Consider the following 17,379-nt stretch of genomic DNA (forward strand, 5'->3'; position numbering starts at 1 on the left):
TTTCTTTCTTTCTTTCTTTCTTTCTTTCTTCCTTCCTTCCTTCCTTCCTTCCTTTCTTTCTTTTTCTTCTTTTCTTGACAGCTGAGTCTCGTTTAATAGGGGAAAAAAGCCCAATAACAACCCCCCCCCCCAAAAAAAAAAAAAAAAAAAAAACCCACTGCGACAGTAGCAACGGACATTTCTTCCAATTCAGACAGCTCTGAGTTTCAGCTCTTTGCCTTGGGAGGTGGTCTGTACACACCTAAACCACAGTGTGGCCTTATTCATAAGGCTCTAGAGTCAACTGCTCCCCAGGCTTCAAGTTCTCCCGGTGTGTCTTCTCTTCAGATGCAAATACAACTTCCACTGAGGCTCTGAACTCAATACAGTTTGCCTTAATTGAGATCACAAAGTGTCCTCCATTCCCAGGAAGGTGGGGCATTCAAGGCCACAATCCAGGTTTGGTCTGGCTGCTCTACATTGACCAAGATCACATCCCCCATTGCAATAAGCATGAAGTATTAATTAATGTGGGTGCTGAGCACCTTCAGTCACAGAAATAATGTTGGTCCTCTTAGCCAAGTTGATGAGGTCGCAGCCTGAACGGTTGGAGAACTCAAATGCACAGACCAGACCATCTGGGACCATATTAAAGACAGGGGAGGCCCCAGTGCCTGAGGCTGCCCCAGGGCCTGAGAGCACACTTGGCTTGATGTAAATCTGGTCTATGCTGCCCAGGATTACTGCTGCCAGCTTGGAGCCAAAGGGGTTCTAGGCTTGGTACTCAGTTTTGTCATCTTCTGAAATAGAGACTCTCTTCTCTTCATACACAGATTCTCCAAGGACCAGATTGTTTTTGACAAGAGCTTCCTTCCTCCTTTCTGCAAGGGATAAAAACACTCTCATGAAAATTCAGTTCCACCATCACTGCTCTTCCCTGACTGGTTTCCTCTCTTGCCTCCCCAGCTGTCACCTCAATCCGGGTTGCCCCCAGCTTGGAAGCCTCCTCCTCAGCCACCTCCTCCTTCACCTCCTTGGCCCCTGAGGTTACCACCTCAACCTCCACCATCTACCACAAAACCTCCTCTGCCACCAATCTCTATTTCTGGGTTTCTACACTTCTAGTAGTAACACCTATTTACTGAGGAAGAAATTTGGAAAGTATAGATTGAAAGATCCCACTAAGTACAAAGTAAAAGAAAAACCATCGACAGATTCTCTCTCTCTTTCTCCCTCTCTCTCTCTCAGAAACAGGTTAGAATTTAAAGTTTTCCAGAACTTTAAATACTCATTTATAATTATTGTCGTAATAGATTCATTTTACATACCTATGATTATAATAACTATTCTACATGGTTCTGATTATAATGAATATTCAAATTTATAAGGTGGTATGTATGTATGTATGTATGTATGTATTTATTTATTTATTCATTTATTTTCAAGACAGGGTTTCTCTGTATAGTCCTGGGTGTCCTGGAACTCATAGATACACCTGACTGTGCCTTTTTAATGCTAGGATTGAACCATCATCCTCTGATGGCTATTTTTTGATGGTGAGAAATTAATTTCTGTTTCTTAAATTAAACTTTTTTTTTAACTTTGTGATGACAGCCTTGATGTACTACAAGAGGTTACAGCAACCTGGAAAAACAAGAAAAAAATTGCCTAAACTTAATGACAATGGAAAGGGAAAAGAGAGGAATTTGAGACTAAGGGAAGAAATGAAAAGGTTTGCATGTGGGGCCTGAGTCTAGATGACTTCTGGCTTGAGCCCTGGTGAAGAATCCAGAAGTGAGAATGAGGTAGTGCTACCCCATGCATCTCTTCACTTAAGTCCTACCTGTCTACATCTAGAATCAACCCCAAAGTGAAGCCCTTCATGTGGGTCAAGAGCAAAGCAGTTGTCCAGCATGCCCAAGGCCCTGGGTTCAGTCTCTAGCCCTGCCACCCCAAGCATTCACAGTAAAGGAAAACACAAAGATCACTGTAGCTGGTGAAAAACTTCACAATTTGTTCTCAAACAGGAGAAATAGTGTAGGCCTGTGCATAGGAAGACCCATTGGCATGGCTGAAAAATAACATTGAGACTGATATCTGTCGCCAGTCAGACTCCAAGGCCTTTCTTTACATTGCGACTCACTGTGGGGCAGAAGCCACTGTACCTGAGTTATATAATGATTGACACACACTACATGGTTATTAAACATTTACTGACTGAATAAATAAGCTATATGCCCATCAGGTCATTTTAGAGCAGGGATAGAACTGTATTTTGCCATCTTATTTTGAAGGCAGGGATAAAGCAGAAGAGAAATGGTTTTAAATATATTTAAATGTTTTTTCTTTCCAACCATTGTCAGCATATAATTAATTTTTAAATCAATTTTAAGTTAGCATAGGAAGTAAAGGTTTCATTGTAGCATTTTTGTGCTTGTGTGTAATTATACTTCTTATTCCACATCCACCGTGTCTCCTCCCTGTCCTCCGCTCCTTGCTGGTGGTCCTTACCTCCCAAATACTCCTCCTTTCCTGTCACACGTGTTCGGCTACCACCCAACCCCTTCCTTGAAAGTCTGTACGTGAAGGAAGTCAAGTGGCATTTGTTCTCCTGAGTTCGACTTGTTTCATTTAACATAATGATATCTAACCCATCTGTCTTCTTCCAGCTGCCACAACTTCAATTCCTTTATAGATGAAAATTCTATTGTGTACATATACCAAATCTTTTTATCTATTCATCTATTGATGGACATCTAGGCTAGCTCATTTCCTGAATACTATGAGTAGTACAGCAATGCACATGGATGTCCATGTGTGTTTCTCTGTGGAATGTTGACTCAGAGTCCTTTGTGTATATACCGGGAGTGGTATGCTTGGTCATAGAGCAGGTCATTTTGAGGTTTTTGAGGAATCTCCATGCTGCATGCATAGTGGCTGAGTGTATGCTCTCTTTCCCAGACATCCTCATCAATATATATTGCCATTTGTTTTCTTAATAATAGCCATTCTGTACAACAAATACATAGGCAAATGACAGCAGCAAACCACTGAACTGAGAATGGGACCCCCGTTGAAGGAATCAGAGAAAGAACTGGAAGAGCTTGAAGGGGCTTGAGACCCCATATGAACAATGCCAACCAACCAGGGACTAAGCCACTACACAAAGACTATACATGGACTGACCCTGGGCTCCAACCTCATAGGTAGCAATGAATATCCTAGTAAGAGCACCAGTGGAGGGGGAAGCCCTTGGTCCTGCCAAGACTGAACCCCCCAGTGAACTAGACTGTTGGGGGGAGGGCGGCAATGGGGGGAGGATGGGGAGGGGAACACCCGTATAGAAGGGGAGGGGGAGGAGTTAGGGGGATGTTGGCCCGGGAAGGGGAATAACAATCGAAATGCTGATCCTTTGCTGTGTAGAAGCATTTTAATTTCATTTAAACGTATTCGTTGATTCTAGGATATTCTGTGCTACTAGAGACCTTTTTCTAGAATGTTTTGTCTTGAAGGATTTTCCTATGCTCTCCTCTAGAAGTCTCAGAGTTTCAGATTTTGTATTAAGGTTTTTAAAATTTGTAATTATGCAAATGTGAACTGTAAGTCAGGGTTCATCTACAAGTGGACATCCAGCTTTCCCAGCGCCATCTCTTTACAAAGGTGTCCTTGGTGGCAGTGGCTGTGTGTGTCTACTTTTCAGTCTGCTGCTGTGTTGGTGTACATTTCTGTTTGTCTTTGTTAAGATGGCTCATGGGATTATGTGAGATGGATATTATGGTACTGCTTTTTAAGCCATATATTTGGCTAAATATATAAGGTCATATATTTAGTTCTTTATGGTTTACATATGAAATTTACAGTTTTTTTCTAGTTTTATAAAAAAATATAATTGGAATATTGATGGAAACTACAAGGAATCTATATACCACTTTAAATAATAAAAAAAATTATAAATTTTTCAAAATGGATGAGCACAGGAAATATTTCTATTTTCTAGTATCTTCAATTTCTTTTTCTGTCATGAAGCTTTTGTTGCAGGAGCCATGGAGATAGCTCATGGGTAGCCAGTTTGTATTATAAGACTGATGGTCAGAATCTGATGCCCAGAACTTCCTTAAGGGTTATGAGGACTCTGAGAAAAGGAAAGAATACATTCATCAAAGTTGTCCTCTGACCTGTCATCATGGCATCCTGTGCCTCAACACATAATTATACATACAATAGTAAAAAGAAAATATCACATAGATCTATCATTTCCTTCCTTAGGGCTGCTTCTAGTTCTATTCTTTGGGGAAGGGGGGACATATAGAGGTTATAAGATAACATTTTTCTAAACTTAAATTTTTTTATTACATTTCAGTTTTGTTGAGTGTGTGTATGCATGCATGTGTCTCTGAGTGTGTGTGTGTGTGAGAGAGAGAGAGAGACAGACAGACAGAGAGACAGAGAGAGACAGAGACAGAGAGACAGAGAGACAGAGAGAACACATAGTGACAGTTCTGGAATTTTGGATTGTGGGACCCTCCTGGGTCCTCTACAGTGTTTGACCCCTGCTGAACCCTGCTGATACATGTAGAAGCCTTTTGTTCCTAACAAAGGAACGCCTGGCCCTGAAGCGACACACCTGGGAGGAACACCTGGGCAATAATCTGTTCTTGTCTTTTGTTCTCAGTCTTTTGTTCCTGAGGGCATAAGCTGGTTTTCCCACTGTGCTTCCTGGAACTGGGGGTATATATTCAGTGAATAAAACAAAAGATTTGGCATTCTTGTGACACGAATGACCTGAGTATGTGTTTTTTCTTAAACCTTGCAGGTTTACACCCGGCTCTCGGTACCACATCAGTGTGGGCACCAACGTTGGATTCTTTAAAAAAAAAAAAACACAGAAATATAATAGAAATATGTTTTTGCTTTAATCCCAGGCATAGGGATGTGGGGTTGCTTTGGACTATCTGTATGTAGCATCTGACTATGATTTGCCTCATGCTCTAGGACAGGTGTGGTTTTTCAGCTGATAGCTTCTGTGATAGTGTGACATTTGGAGTCCTAGAAACTTTCCAGATGGTGTATAGTGGGTGGAGAGGTTGTCCAGGGTTACAAGATCACCTTCAGCTTTCCTGTAGTCTTACAGCATATGCCTGTTAATGATGTCAAACAAAGTTATGACAAGATAGGATGTCCTATAGAAATGATAGATCCAATGAAGTTTAAAAAAGGCTATAATTTCATATGCAATGTACTCACCTTGTGTGAAACAAATCCTAAATACTGAGCTATTCAAAATAGAATTATTCCCAAGACTGGAAGCAATTGGTAACAGTTGTATCAGAGGCTGGTCCCCAGTTGTAATGTTTAACATGGTAGAGGGAAGAAGCTGTGAATACTAAACAGTGAAGCAGAGTAAGAGAAATGAATATGATAAAAGACCAGTTGCTGGGTCAAGGGCGGTACTCTGATATACAAGAACAGATTCAACTTGATGGCATTACTGTAGAACAATATCACTTAGCAGCTTTAAGAGCTTGGGACAAAGTCAAGGAGCCTGAAAAAACATCTACCTCATTTATAAAGATTATAGAAGGTTCTGGAGAATCCTTCACTGATTTTTTTTTTTTAAACAAAGATTTGTTTTAGAAGTGAACAAAACCATACCAGAGCCTAAGGCAAGACAGGTGTTGATAGAGACTTTGAAGGCTTCTGAAAATGCAAATACCAATGTAAAAAAGTTATTAGGTCATTAAAGGTGTGAGAGGCCTCTATGGTCAAGGGAATAATGGATAGGATTGATATTTGGTTATAAATTGTATCATATTAACATAATGGGTCAAACTATAGCTAGAAGTCTCCAATATCAAAATGTCCAGTGCTTCAGTTGTGGGAAATGTGGTCATTTGCAACAAAATTGTGAACAAGACATTTCTAAGGACAATTGTTTTTCTAAATATAAATATATTAATATTTATATAAATATAAACCAGAAAGATGGCCTAGGTTTCTAGGGTGTGCAGGCAATGTAGCAAGGGTTGTGATTGGACCAATGAGTGCAGGTCCAAACAAGATATTCAAGGTTATTTCTTACATTGAGTCCCTCCAGCAAAAAATATGAGCTGTTTCAGCCAAGGAGTGACATGCAGACCAAAAGAACCTCCACTCAGTATTTGAGATTTGATGCATGCAGTGTGGCTCTAGACTTGGCCACAGGTAAACATGTTACTCTATCCCCAAAAATTCAGTATTATAAAACAACTACTAGAATGCATGGTCCTTTGTCTTCAGGGATAGACAAATAGTTTAAAAATGGGCAAAGGACTTAAATACATATTTCTCCAAAGAAGATACACACAAACACCTACAAAGATATCCAATATCATCAGTCAGTAAGGATACACAATTCAAACCATGATGACATTATTTCACACTCACAGGATTAACTGTAGCTTAAAAACAAAACGTTTTATTTCATGTGTATGGGTCTTTTACCTACCTGTGTGCTTTTGTACCATGTGCATGCCTGGTGCCCTCAGAGGCCAGAAGAGTGCATTGGACCCCTTACAACTAGTGTTACAGGTGGTTGTGACCCATCAAGTGGATATGGGTATCAAACCCATCCTCTGGAAGAGCAGCTGGTGCTCTTAAGTGCTAATCCACCTCTCACTAGCTTTTTAATGGAAAAGTAAGAGTTGATGAGGGAACTTGGAATCCTCATAAATTTGTGGTAGAAATGTAGAATGGTGGAGATACTGTAGAAGACAGGTTTTTTTTTTGGGGGGGGTGTCTTTGAAAACTTAGAATTCTATGAAACATAGAATTACTTAACAATTCTATTTGTAGATTTTAAAGAATGAAAAAATGTATTCATGGGCTGAACAGATTCAGTCGTTTGGAACATGTAGTGCTGTTACTAAGGAAGGAGATAAGGAGATTTAGGGAGTAATGATCTCAGAAGATGCCACCCAGCTATGTTTTATTATGCTTACAAAGGCAGACATATTCCTGAGTTCAAGTCTGCCTGGGACAGAACAAAGTTAGTCCAGGTGTGATAGAAATGGTAATTTTAGGGCAGGGTCCCACTCAGCTAGCTTATCATCTGTGCTTAACAGAGGCAGGCAAATCTTGTGAATACTCTTGCAATGTTAAAAAGAAATGTGCTTGCTGTCTCCTAAGAAGCAAAGGGTTGGGGGTCATGGGGTGCTGCTTCATAGGACTACCAAAAGGGAACCTGAAGTAAAATAAAGACTGGGCTTATGATCTGCAAAAGAGGAGCTATCCAGAGAATTTTTAGAATTTAGAGAGGACTGCTTGGAGAACCATCTCAAGTAGAACAATAGAGAGCTGTCTGGAAATCTCTAAAGAAAGCAAAATCTAGATAACATAGGCTATAGTTTGGCCCCACAATTTGACTTTGGCTTGTTTGTCTCACTGCTCTCAAATACCCCTTCTCTCAGAACCCCTTCCAAGCTGAAGCTGGTCCTTGATAAGAAGCATTCCTGGTGAAATGGAAGAGCTCTGTGGACTGCAGAAAAGCGAGGGTCAGTGGGCAAGATGGCTGCTGCTGGCTGATTGGTAGGAAATATGAAATGCATCTTTGGCCTGTCAGCACCTTGACAGCATTGTCCTGAGCATTGATGAGATACTTTGTTGTCTGGAATTAGATTTTCATGAATATTGTAGTCATTTTGCAATGTTGATAACATTGATTTCTTTAAACTTTAATTATTTTACACTTACATTTATTTATTGTGTATGTGAAGGACCCTCATTCTTACTAAAATATAAGAGCTATTAAGAAGCTTGGCCTGTTAGAAAGAAGGTAGGTTATGGGTTCCTGTGAAGGACCCTAGGGGCTTTTGCCAGCCTTAAACTCACCACCTTAGGTCAAGATTAAGCCAAGATCAGCTTTCTGCCTCAGGTCAAGGCTAGGCCAAGTTCCATTCTCTACCCACAGTTTTCAGGAGGAGCAGCGACATTCTTGGAAAAACTGCAGAATGTACTGACTGATAGTCACCTGACCCTCTGGTCTCAGATAGAGTTCGAATGCATGCCATGTTCTTGCTAACCAGTAGATTCAAAGGTCAATATGCTTAGCCAATAAGCTTAAACTGTAACCTAAGTTTAAAATTAGGTCAATAAGTTTAAACTGTAACCTTGCTGATATAACTTGTACCCCTAAAAAGTATAAAAAATGCTTGTTATAGCCATTCATGGTCGCCTTCTATTCACTCTCCTTGTGGGACTGATTGAAGGTCGACCCCAACATGCTGGGAAATAAACCTCTTACATTTGCATCGAACTCTGTTCTCATGTCTCACTTGGGGGGGCGTGTCTTCTGGTAGTTAAGACTCACTTCAAGACTTATATTATTTGCATATCAAGCCATGCTTGTCAAGGTCAAAGGACAACTTTCAAAAAGTCAGTTCTCTCCACCATGTAAGTTTCAAAAATTGAACTCAGGTCATTAGGCTTAGCAGCAAACACCCTTACTCACTGAGCCCTACTTGACAGCCTAGGATTATTTTGTTTTTGTTGAGGTCTACTTCTTTTAACATAACAGTAGTCATTTTGTATTCAGACTCCATGTTACTCACAACAAGGTGAAATTAAGTTCATATTTATTACTCTGAGGAGACCAAGACACTATCAGTCCTCTGATGCTGTCCACTCAGACATAAGAGAACCTGTGGGAGAGAATTTAGAAGTAACCCACAGGACAAGAGAATTTTCTGAGCCTGGGATGACCTAGGAATTGGGAAACACTTGGTACTTGCATAGCTAGCTGAAGAGGATAGATTTCAGATGTGAGGTAATTTATACATATCTCTCTAGTATGCAAGTAAAGTTTTCAAGAGGTGGATGGATTTGTAAAACTTATCAGGACCTACCAAAGTTTGCACCGACTGGGACAAAAGGGACACAAGACTGTCATGATGAGGGTTCATTCAGGTTTGCTGGTCCACTGTGACTACAAGAAGCAACACCAACGCTGTCCAGAAGCACCATAATTTAGTCTAGGTGTCTACAGATATAATCAGCAGGACTCCAATGGCCACTGTAAGACCCCTTCCCACATGTCCTTTAGGATTTATGCCTTGCTGTGGGTAGTCCCAAGGGGCATCAGGACATAGGCTGAATAAGGAGGTAGGAGTTCTACTCATAGTTCCAGTATCTGAGAATTAAGTGGTGTGTGTGTGTGTGTGTGTGTGTGTGTGTGTGTGTGTGTGTTGGCTGCTGGGGGAGGGGGAGTGTGTTGTCACTTCTTTTCTCTAGAGGGACCATGAGCAGGAAAACCAGAGAAATACCCTTTAGCTCACCCATTCTGGTGGGGTCCTCAAAACCAAGAGTGAGCAGTAAGAAGATAATTTGTCACTGTGGGTGACTGTGCCCTGCCCGCAGCTTATGGAGCAACCATGTACAAAATTTGTTCTGTCACTGGTACCCTGCCTGGTACAACAACACCCCAAACTCAAATCCAGTCTCTTGTGCACAATTCCCAAAAGATGATAAGGAGCCAGGCCTGCTGCCCTGAGGCTGAGAAGCTTGTGACTCAGAAGCAAGGGAAAAGCCAGACAGCATCTAACACCATGGATGTGCATGGAAATAGGGAGGAGTTTGTATTTTCCCTAGTCTATGCTTCTGCTTCCATCTCAGAGCAGCAGGTATATCTAGCTCCCTCCTCCCCACAAAACATTTCCCCCTGGATATTGCATAGTTGATGATTTCAAGGGACTTCCCTACTTGCAATGTTCATTGACCCCCATTATCTGTACACAATCCACGCTTTACATCCACAAACATCAGTAAAGAGCTATTTGAGATTATTTTACCCATGACTACACCAATGTAGGTCAGAATGGGCACTATTGCTCAGTTGTGTTTTGTACCCCAAAGTTTCATGTGATGGACACTTGGTCCCCAGAGTGAAAGGTGGTAAGATCTCTCAGGAGTTGGTCTCATGGACGGTAAGTCACTGGACCACTATCATTAGAAAGAATTAATAGAATTTTCTCAGAACCTGGCTTGTTTTCAGAGCTCTGGCTTCCCTCCCAGAGTTCCCATTCCTACCCTGCATGATTTCATCCCTTATCATGAAGGACTCTAGGGGCTTTTGCCGGCCTTACACCCATCTACCTTGGGTCAAGGCTAAGCCAGGTTCCATTCTTCACCCACAGGAGCATTCTTGAGTAGAAAATTCTCAGAATGTACTGACTGATGTTTGCTAGCCAATAGATTTAAAGGTTAATAGTCAATACATTTGAATTGTAACCTTGCTGAGGTAACCTGTGCCCCTAAAATGTATAAAAACTGCTTGTAATAGCCATTCAGAGTCACCTTCTAGTCACTTGCTTCAAGGAACTGATTGAGGGTTGACACTGATGTGCCGAAAAATAAACCTTTGTGTTTGCATTGATTTGTTTCTCAGTGTCTCAGTCACGGGTATCTTGAAGTAAGTACCCCTGCACTTTGGTGTGGATTGGTCTTACAATCCAACAGAAACTTTACCAAAGCCAATACCAGTGCCACTCTTATCCATTCAGAATAGTGAGCTTATAAAGTTCCCAGACTCCTGCATTTTGGTATAGCAACAGAAAACAGATTTAAGACAATGGTCAGTCACACAAGATCACCCTACTCTGTTATCTGAGGTCTCAATCCTTCCCTGGGTTCTGTGGACTTGAAGGCCTTCAGCAGTCACTGATAACTCTTGTAAGTAAAAGAGATAAGCTGGAGCAAGACCTTTTTAAACATTTCACTTCCACTGCTCCAACACCTCACACTCAGATCTACATTTGCTGTGTATGCTTTGATGTGTGAATTCAATGAACACATTTCTGAGTAGGCTTTGAGCAGGTGCCTCTCAGAGTGTGCTGTGAGGGTTGGATATTCTCTCTCTGTAGCTCAACACAAACTATTAACTGCTTCAAATATGACTGATGTGAGTAGTTGTTTGTTATAGGAATTTTGTGTATAGTTTATAATAGTGGATTTTTTATATAAATGATTTACTAATATTTCTCCCACCCAGGCATTCTTCTTTAATATATAACACTTTACAGTGTGATGAGATTTAGTCTGCTGTTATTGTTTGTGCATTTAGTGTCATAGTTAAGAATGCATTGCCAAGTTCAAGCCCATGAAGATTTCCCCCTATTTCATTCTGAGACTTTTGTGGTGTCAGGTTCAGGTTGTACCTCTACCCGGACCCTTGAATGAGATTCACGGAGATGGTGATCAAAGCAAAAACAAGAGCAGTTTTATTGTCCCAGAGCATTGGGGCCACCCTGCTTCAAAAGGGTGATGACCCTGAGCAGACTCTAACGGGATTATATACATTTGGTAAGGGCAGAATTCAAGCAACAGTAACTGGGCAAGGTACTCTTGGTGGACCGAAGTGATCTTTAAACTGATTTGTGGTCAGTGGACTGTTCAGGACTTTTCAAAGAGGGTCTGTTGAGGATCACAAGTGACTTTATTGGACAGTTGGCTTGTAGTTTTTCTAGGAACTAGGCTAGCTCTACCCTACCTGGAAGGAAGGGGTCTTAGTGCTCAGAGGTTTGTGGTGGAATCTTTCACTGGCCTTAGACTGACCCCCAACTCTGACTCTTTCAGTTCCCCCTTTTCTTTTAGCATAGCTTCAATCCTGGAGCCTGTAGTCCTCTAGCTCATAGTCCTGATTTTCTGCTTCCAGCTGCATGTATTGTTGTTTTTAGATCATTAACTGAACTGTGTTTATTCATTCTTTTATGAAAGCTAATACGCAGTTTAAAATGCAGGGGTCAAAAGTTAAAAGTAAATGTATAATCATCAAGGGTCCTAGCAAGGTAGAAATGAAGGTGGTAAGACAGGGGGAGGTATTGAACCAAGACTCAAACCACCCTTGAACTTATTCTCTTTCTCTTTTTCCCTTGGCAAGTCCTTCTCTAACTTTGGCCATGGAATCTTTAACTACCCCTGAGTGATCTATGTAAAAACAGCATTCTTCCTGGAGGGCTGCACATTCTTACTGGAGGAACAAGAGCTCTAGACTGTGTCAGTTCTGCAAGACCACCTCAGAGAGAAAGGTCAATGACTCTTGTAAATGGGAGATGGAAGTCTCAATTCTTTCAATATCTGCACCTATAGCTACCCTGAGTTCTTGATATCCCCATCCCTGGAATACTAAGGAGGTAGTTCCAGTGTCCACACCTGCTGCACCCAGACCCAGATCCAGTAGCTACAGGCTCTCTTTTGACTTGGTGGCCTCTGTCCCATCTATCTAACATTTCTTCAAAAGGGTGGTATATTAGCCTTGGGACTAACTGTCCTAGGACACAGAAATCTCTTGTCAGGTTCAATACTTGTGTGTGAACACAGAGCTCGAGGTTCATGGAGCAAGCCCACAGTCCATTTTGGGGTGGTATAATGTATGAAACGCAGTCACTTGGGGAATAGATAGAGTTGCACAAAGACTGGTGAGACAGTGGGACCTGTCCTAGGCAGAGCCCAGGTCCCTTCACTGCCTGCACGGTAAGACCCATTCTTGCTTTCTGGGCCCACATGCAGGAAGATGATGAATTAAACAGGGTGATATTTGAGGAGGTAAATGCAATACCCTTGTAATAAGGGGGTGCTATATTATAGCAGAGCCAGCAGGAGTTAGTAGCCCCTGGGTTAGATTCATTTAGCACTCGGAAGGTTTTCTTGATGAGATCAGTCAAGGGGTTAGGTGGATATAGGATAGGAATCTCTAAAGTGTAGGGGGTGATTGTATGAGCTAACTGAGTCATCAGAAGGGAGGGCTCTGGTGTTTTTGATGGCCATTTCTTTGTTAGGTCCTACTGAAGCAGTGGGAACTTCTATCCTGAGTTGGATAGTGAAAAGGAACCCATCATCATACCCATGTTTATAGAGTCTAAGCCCCCAGGTTTTTCCCTTGAGCCAGCTAGTATTAACCTGCTTCCCTGGTTCAGTGAAGTCTAAGAATAGGGGGTTGCATGCCCCAGATTCACAGGGAGAGGTTGTTAGATCTGGTTTGCAGTTAGTGGCCTCAGGTTCCTCCTTACTGTAATCAAGTCCCAGGAGAAGAATGCGCCCCAGTAAGTATCTCCAGTGGTTTCACATTCCCAACTGCTGCAGTAGAAGGAGTCAGCCCCAATCCATCCACCCACACACACACACCTGTGCTGTTCTCCCCTGGGGGCAGACATAGACCTAGGTAGTATGAAGGCAGCACGGGTGTTGGATTGGCTGCAGCCAAGCCTCTGATCTCCCAGACCCTGGATTGCCCTTGGTGTATCTAAGAGCACAGGAAGGCCGACTAACCTAGTCCTGTTGGTCATGGGTATATCCCAAGAGACTAGTCCCACAGCCAGTTGACATAGGTCAAAGACAAGTGTTGGCCACCATGTAGGGGGTTGAGGTGATTCTCAGTCACTGTGGCTACCTCATCTCCCTTGAGGGTCAAAGCTATGCTCCAGGTCAGCTTGGCTGGCTGGTGGGGGCTTGTCCCTCTGGTCAGCCTCTCCAATGGGAGCAAGATCAGGATCAGGATGATTTTTGGCAAGAGAAGGAGTTCCATTTTTTATAGGCCCTCAAGTAAGCTTGATCTTTAGAGGGTTCTTTGTGTGGGAAACTCTCCAATCTCTGTTCCAAGAGGGATGGTCAAAGGGGGGCAGGCAGGTAACTGGCTTTACATGAGAAGCATGTATCCAGGCTGCAAATCCATCCAACTTTATGGCTGTTGGCATGGTTAGGACTATGTAGGGGCCCTTCCAACAAGTTTCTTTAGTCTGTGACCGGTGTCAGTGGTTGTATATAGTGTCTCTGGTTTGAAACTGATGGGGTACTTCAGTGGTCCTTGGAGCATAAACAACAGACAAATTGGACTAGATCTCCCTCTGAACTGTCTGAAGGGCTATCAGCCTCTTTATAAGTTCATGATCACCTCAGTTGGTAATCTCAAGGTCAGGTCCAGAAGCTACCAACAGAGTGGGGCCCCATAGAGAATCTCAAAGGGCATCAAATAGAGTTGATAAGGGGTGTTCCGGGCTCTGAACAGGGCCAAGGGTAGGAGCACCACCCAGTCATAGCCAGTCTCTAAGGTCAACTTTGTCAAGGTCTCGTTTAGTATTCTTTTTATCCTTTCTACCTATCCTGAACTCTGGGGAAGATATGCACGGTGGAGTTTCCAATTAGTCCCTAATATCTTAGCAAGTCCCTGACTTACCCGAGATACAAAGGCAGGCCCATTATCTGATCTAATTACCTTAGGTGCTCCAAACCTGGAAAAAAATCTCTTCTAGTATCTTCTTTTCCACCACCATGGTGATCTCCTGTTGGGTGGGGAAGGCCTCCACCCATCCTGGGTAGTGGGTCATACAGTTGTTAGTGAACCACCAGTCAAGGGGCTGGTGCACCACATTCTTGAGGGCATGGAGGACTGTCATGGTCAAGTCCTGTCCCATGGTCAGCTTATCTGTGTCCTTGACCAGAACTGCCACCGCCACTATTATCCTCAGGCAGGCAGGCCATCCAGCCCCTACTGGGTCTGGTTTCTTTAACAGGTAAACAATGGGTTGTTTCCATTTGCTCAACAGTTAGGTCAGCACTCCCTTAGCCATTCCTCAGTTCTCAGCCACAAAGATATGAATAGGAGTACTAATGTCAGGCAGCATGAGGACAGGTGCCAAATGAGCCCTTTTAATGGCATCAAATGCCTGTTGTTCCTCCTCACCCCAGTAAAATGGTTGTCCAGTCTTAGTAAAGGGGTAGAGGGAGCCACTAGTTTGGCAAACCTGGGAATCCATAACTTACAAAAACCAGCAGTTCCCAAAAAATTCTTGCACTTGTTCAGGGCCTTTGGGGCAAGGATATGAAGGATGGTTTCCTTCCTAGCCTCTGATAACCAGCACCTCCCATCTTCTAACAGGTACCCCAGGGAGCTCAACCTTGTACTGACAGATTTGTGCTTTTTTGACAGAGGCTTGATAGCCCAGCTTGCTCAGCTCTATCAGCAGCTGCTTAGTTCCCCTGAGACAGTCTTCTTCCCTCTCTACTGCAATTAAAAGGTCATCCATATACTGAAAAGGGTCACCTGTGAGTTAAACTCATGATAGATGGATGTAGGGCCTCATTGGAGAGAGTTAGCAAGTTCTTGAATCCTTGTGGCAGCCTGGTCCAGGCGGGCTGTCCTGGGATCCCCATCTCAGGCTCTTTCCGCTCAAAAGCAAAGTACTCCTGGTTTGGGGGAGTCAAGGTTAGACAGAAGAAGCCATCTTTTAGGTCCAAAACTGTGTACTAGGTACTGGTAGGTGGTAATGAACTCAGCAGGATATAAGGATGAGGAACTGTGGGGTGTATGTCAGCCGTTCTCCAATTTACGTCACACAGGTCCCTGAGCCAGGAGATAGTTGTGGGTACCAGGTTTCTTGATGGGCAAAAGAAGTGTGTTCCATGGCACTTCCACAGGATCCCCAAGTCCAGGAGCCTATTAATGTGAGGCCAAATCCCCTCCAGAACCTCCTAAGACATGGGGCACTGGCACACGGATATTGGGGTAGCCATGTCCTTCAGCTCTACATGGATGGGGGTTGGTTAGTAGCTTTCTCCATGCCTGCTGTTTCAGCCCAGGCCTAGGGATACTTTTGGGGCCACCAGTCCCTGTTTTGGAGTGTTTCCTTGATATTCTCAAACAGTTTATATTCATCTCCCAATCTCATGGTCAGAACCTGTATAGGTTTCCCCTTGAAGCCTGTTATGGTAGAGCCCTTCGGGATCTTAGCACCCATTTTAGTAAGTAGATCTCCACCAAGGAGGGGGTAGGGACACTCAAGTATGACCATGAAAGAGTGGGATACCCAGTCCCCACCTAGATCAACAGATCTTCGGGTAATCCACGAATATTGTTTAGTCCATGTGGCTCCTTGGACCCAAGACTTTTTCTTGGAGAGGAGCCCCTCCATTTGGAGGAGGACAGAGTGTTGACCCCTGTGTCCACCAGAAATTGGGTGGGTTTTCCCTCCACTTTCAGAGTTACCCTGGGTTCGGGGAGGGGCTCCAAACTCTGTCCCCTTCAGTCACTCTCTTCTCCCAGAGCTAAGACTCTTTGGGCCTGTGAACCATTTTCCTTCCTTCAAGTCCCCTCTTTCTGCTTTTTCTTGTTGGGACAATTTCTAGCCCAGTGGTCATGTTCTTTGCCATAGGCACACTGGTCTTTCTCACGTGGAGCTCTCTGTCTCCATACTTGAGGTGGAGGCTCGGGACCTCTCCTGTTCTCTCTAACCACTGCTGTTGGGATTTTTTTCTAACTTCCTGTCTTCTCTTTGCAGTTCCCTTTCCTTTGCCTCTTTCTGTTTCTGCTTTCTCTCTTCCTTTTCTTCTTCTGTTTCCCTATTGTGGTAGACTTTCTCAGCTACCTGCACTAGCTCCCTCAAAGACTTATCTTGTAAGCTGTCTAGCTTCTAGAGCTTCCTCTTTATGTTCTTCACAGCCTGATCTATAAACGCTATATTCAGTGTGGCCTTATGTTCCTCAGCACTATGATCATAGGGTGGATATTGGCAGAAAGCCTCCATAGGTCATTCTAGGAAGGCTGAAGGCATCTCATCAGGGCCCTGCTGCACCTCTCACACCTTAGTCAGATTAGTGGGTTGCTTCGCTACACCCTTGAGACCTGCCAACAGGGCCTAGTGGTAGAACTTCAGGTGCTCCTTACCTGCTGCTGCATTGTAGTCCTAGTCAGGCCTCCTGAGGGGAAATCCCTCATCTATGTCAGGATTCAGGGGCAGAACCTCATTATCTCCTGAGACGTTTTTCCTGGCTTCTCAGAGAATTCGTCCCTTCTTTTCAGTGGTAAAGAGGACCTGCAAGAGCTGCTGACAGTCATCCCAAGTAGGCTGATATGTAAAAAGAATGGATTCTATTGGATTAGTGAGGCCCTTAGGGTTATCTGAAAAGGGCACGTGCTGAGCTTCCCAGTTATAGAGATCAGAGGTGGAAAGGGGCCAGTATTGCATGGCCTGATTCCCTGTTGCATCTACAGGCCCAAAGACCCACAGGGAGAGGGCCACAGTGGTGTCAGGGGACATAGTTCTATGGCTCCACGTCCCCATGGCAGGACCTGTGTCTTCCTCTGGGAAGGCACAGATAAAGGGGTGCAGGGGCCGGGGCCAGGGCCAGTAGAGCCTCAGCCTCTGCTTGGGGCTCCAGTGGTGCATTCGGGACAAGGAGGGGGGCTGGTACAGGGAAGGAGGATCAAGGAGGAGGAGATAAGTAGTTCCTGATTCCTGGAGAACTTGTCTTCTTCCCTGACCCAGCCAGCGGCTCAGACTGAGTCATGAAAGTCAGAGCCCTGCTAGACAGAAAAGGACTAACCTAAGCTGGAGACAGGGGTTTAGTTATAAGCTTTTTCCAGATAATTATACAGAG

The 17,379-nt window shown here is 43.5% G+C and overlaps 1 pseudogene; it reads right to left on the reverse strand.

The window, feature by feature from the left end:
• Positions 1 to 206: 206 nt before the first annotated feature.
• LOC116912059 lies at positions 207 to 16,678 on the reverse strand (annotated as a pseudogene).
• Positions 16,679 to 17,379: the final 701 nt, after the last annotated feature.

The sequence above is a fragment of the Rattus rattus genome, chromosome 11 (genome assembly GCF_011064425.1).
Source record: "Rattus rattus isolate New Zealand chromosome 11, Rrattus_CSIRO_v1, whole genome shotgun sequence".
NCBI lineage: Eukaryota > Metazoa > Chordata > Mammalia > Rodentia > Muridae > Rattus > Rattus rattus.